Source organism: Girardinichthys multiradiatus, chromosome 9, assembly GCF_021462225.1.
Source record: "Girardinichthys multiradiatus isolate DD_20200921_A chromosome 9, DD_fGirMul_XY1, whole genome shotgun sequence".
NCBI classification, from domain to species: domain Eukaryota; kingdom Metazoa; phylum Chordata; class Actinopteri; order Cyprinodontiformes; family Goodeidae; genus Girardinichthys; species Girardinichthys multiradiatus.
Window position 1 is genome coordinate 42,435,594 of NC_061802.1, and position 4,271 is coordinate 42,439,864.

Genomic DNA, 4,271 nt, shown 5'->3' on the forward strand with positions numbered 1-4,271 from the left:
TGATGGATCTGATTGGCCGGATTTTCACCTCATATCTGGTCGCAGCCGGCACAGGACATTGCCTAATAGGAGAAGAAGAAGAGCAGGGAACGTGACGTGGATTCAAAGCGTTGAAGAAATCAAGGAATAAATAAGAAGGTAAGGAAACGAAAAGTTGCTTGTTGATTGCAACACTTTTTTACAGGTGATATTTATCCAAAAAGAAATCACGATTCTTACAGATGTTAAGAGTGGTGTGAGAATCACTTCCTCTGACATCTCACAAAATGAAGTCTTCAATGCTGTCCTCAACTGTATCAAACAATGTCAATAAAACGGTTATTATAATCAGCATCCAGAGTTTAGAGAAAACTTCCTCTTAGACACATACTGTTAGTGTTGAGTTTTTGACATCTACAATTAGAAATTGCCTCAGGCTAATTAATGTAACATATCCACAGCAAACAGATTGCTAATAAAGTAATCAATAATCATTCAAGAATCTTTACTGTCATTATGAGATCATAATAAAATTTTGTTGAGACATCCGGCTCAGAATGCAACATAGGATACAGTCAGAAATTTAAAACACTTCGAAAACACATAGAAAAAGAAAAATAAGCATCCTTAGAGGACACCCTTGAAAAATATAATAAAATAAATGTCACCGGTAAAAAAGGTTTTGCAATCAGCTTTTCCTTTCCTTAACTTCTTATTTATTCCTCGTTTTCTTCAACGCTTTGAACCCACGTCACGTTCCCTGCTCTTCTTCTTCTCCCATAAGGCAATGTCCTGTGCCGGCTGCGACTGGATATAAAGTGAAAATCCGGCCAATCAGATCAATCAGAAGAGTTTCTGCCCCCAACTGACAAATACGCCCACTAAACAGTGCGAGAGAGCGTATTTTTCTGCGAGAGCGAACAGATGGTGCAGGGGCGTGTTTTACTGCTCGCCGTGCTGCGTTCATGCGCTCTCTCGATTGAAAGATGCACTGTTGTGATTGCTTAATACGCTCCCCTGATTTTTGGCAGGAATGTGACGCCATAGAACCTTATATATTTTCATACTTAGTGTGACAGCTACAGGGACACATTTTTCATCCATCTGACATGGAACAAAAGGAATAGTAAATACACTCCTTTGCTGCAGTGGTAAAAGTTCCATGAGTAAATGTATGACTATGGTTGCTATACATTGAAGATGAATTAGTCACTAAAGGGGCTTGTGGTTTTCAGGTCAAGCAAACCATCAAATGGTTCTAGTGTCTTATTCATGTGTTATTGTTCTGCTTTTCTTCTAATATGTGTCATAGAATGAAATACGAATATGTCCTATGTTATCAAACAGTTCCTTCCATTATTTATCATCATTGCCACATAACATTTTTGTTAACTAAATATATAATTACAGTATATTGCCAAAAGTATTTGTCTGTCTACTTTTACATGTAGATGACCTTTGATGACATCCTATTCCTAGTCTATAAGGTCCAATTTGTTGATGCACCCACTGTTGCTAGTCAAGTTTCTCCACAACAACCTTTATACACCTGCAGCCATGGAAGTGATTGGTGGTGTGACCCAATACTTTTTGCAACATTATGTAAATCTAATTTGAAGAAGTCACTTACTACAAATGGAGTACATGGAGGGTTCCTCAAAAGTCTTGGAACTGTTGGAACATTATAGTGTTCAAATAAAGTATTCTATAGGACTGGACAAGTATGGAAAAAGAAAGAAAAATATTGTTTTAAGACCTTTTCTGTGCCACTGTCTACATGATAAATATCTGATTTCCACAAGAATAAATTGTTTTCATGGTTTTATTGTTAGTTTTTATATAAAAGATCACATCCATCCATCTGTTCTCTCTTTAGTGCATTCATTTGTCCATCCAGCCAGCCAGCCAGCCTCAAAATATTTGGAATTTTAAATGAAAGGTCAATAGGGACTCTGGTAGCCTTACACCTTTATATTTATGCAGTATACAAACCCCAGATGCAGAATGGTTTGATGTAACTTATCAGCAAGACAGTTACTCCTACTAAATAGCCTCAGGACATAAAAGGTCACATTAATCTATGTAAACCTGTCTAAATTATTATTATTATTATTTTTACAATTACTGTACTGTTGAACAAAAGTTCCACGATTCTCTTGTAGAGTAGGTATAAAATTGTGTTTCATGATTGGATGAAGTCTTCCTTTTATTTCCAATCCTGATATTCAGTCTTGCCTGCTACTAATCTGTTGGTTTCCACAACAGTCTTAACTGTATGTTGTATTAATGTTTACATTTTTCTTTAAACTTAAAAGATCTTTGGACTGATTCGTTGGCATCTAATTCTACATGTTTTTATATTTTCTATTTTAAATAGAAAGGAGATGATGAATAAACTAGGTTTAAATGTATTGCTTTCGTCTCTGTTACATCAAGTTTCAAATAAGTTCACATTTTTTTTTTTTTGTGCCATTTTAGAAAACATATTTATTCTTGTTGATGTCTTTCATGTGACTGTTATTTCACAGCAGGTTAAAGCAAAGCAAAAAAAAGCATTAACTTTTCAAGAATTAACTTCATTATTCTGTAATGTAGAAAGTTGTAATTAAGAGTGCATTAAACTTGGCAAGTTATACTGATGTCTTATTTTGTCTTCCCTGTTTAAGAAATGTCGTTTGTACTTCAACACTGTAAGACAAAATAATATACAGGCACATCTCTGTAAATTAAAATATCATTGAAGAGTTAATGTATTACATTAATTTAAGTCAGAAAGTCAAACTCAAACATGTAGTTTTGATTACAAACAAAGTGATATATTTATACTGTTGTTCATTTGAGGATTATGGCTTGCAACTAATGAAAACCCCAAATGTATTTTCTTAGAAAGGTAAAAGATTTATATACCGGTAAATAACCAATATAGAAGGGATTTTATTAAAATATCAGTCATCTTAAAAGTATTTTCATGTACTGTACAGTATATGCACTCAATACTTAGACGGTGCTCCTTTTGCTTGCATTACTCCATCAGTGTGTGGTGGCGTTGAGGCCATCAGCCTGTGGTTCTACTGAGGGGTTCAGGAAGTCTAGGTTGCTTCAATAGTCTTCAGCTTGTTTCCATTTTTGGCTCTGGTGTCTGTTATCTTCCTCTTGACAATGCATCGATTCTCTGTGGATTTTAGGTTGTTCCAGTTTCCAGCATATGGTCATTAAAGCTGATTTTGGTACTTTTGGCAGTGTGGGCAGGTGCTGACTCCTGTTGAAAAATGCAGTCAGCGTCTCTATAAAGCTTGTCAGCAGTAGGAAGCATGAAGCGCTCTAAAAGGTCCAGGTAAACAACTGGACTGACTTGGGACATGATAAAACACAATGGCTAACACTAGCATTTAAACACAGCTCTGATATTATTACTGACTGTAAAAACTAGGATTATGTGTCTTCATGCTTACTCCAGACTCTGGGACCTTGATTTGACCTTGATTTCCCAATGAAATGCAAAATCAACTATTATCTGAGGGAAATTTGGACCAGAGAGCACCATTCCAGTCCTTTTTTTCCCCCTTATCCCAGGAAAGATGCTTCTGTCTTCTCTAATTAAGGAATGACTTAACAGGAATGGGACAGTTGTAGCCCATGTCCTGGATGCATTCGTGCGTGTTGGCTTTTGATGTACTGCACATGTTGCTTGTGCAGTTTTTTTTTTCAACCATACATTTTCTACCATTCATCTTTCAAATTATATGCTTGCAGCCAGATTGTTTGGCACTGAACTTTTATCACTTACTCTTTGTCCTGCAGTTAAAGATTGCTGGACAACTTTTAAGTGTACCACATGATTTTGTAGGCAGAAATATGAGCATAACACCGCTTTTCTCTATGACATAAATCTTGTTTTTTATTGGTCATTGGTTTTCATTTGCTCTAAACCATAATAATCAAAAGTAACAGGAAAACATATATCTGTGTGAAATGTACTATACGAGTTTTCACATACTGAGATGCATCTTTACATTTTTATTTTATGGAGTGGTGCAGTCCATTTGTAAAGTGAAACGGGTTTTTCACAAGGGTTATCTGTTTTAAGGAAGAAAGGCACAGAAGAAAAATTGTGCTCGTTTGGAAAAAAAAAGAAGAATAACAAGAACACATCATTTTCTTCCACATTAAATTCTGGGTAGATTGTGAAGTAATTTTTATTTACTATATTATCTTTACGAGTATGTTCCTTATGATCAAGAGAACGCAGTGGGTTTTTGTGATTTCACTTTAAATTGAGCGTTTACAATTTG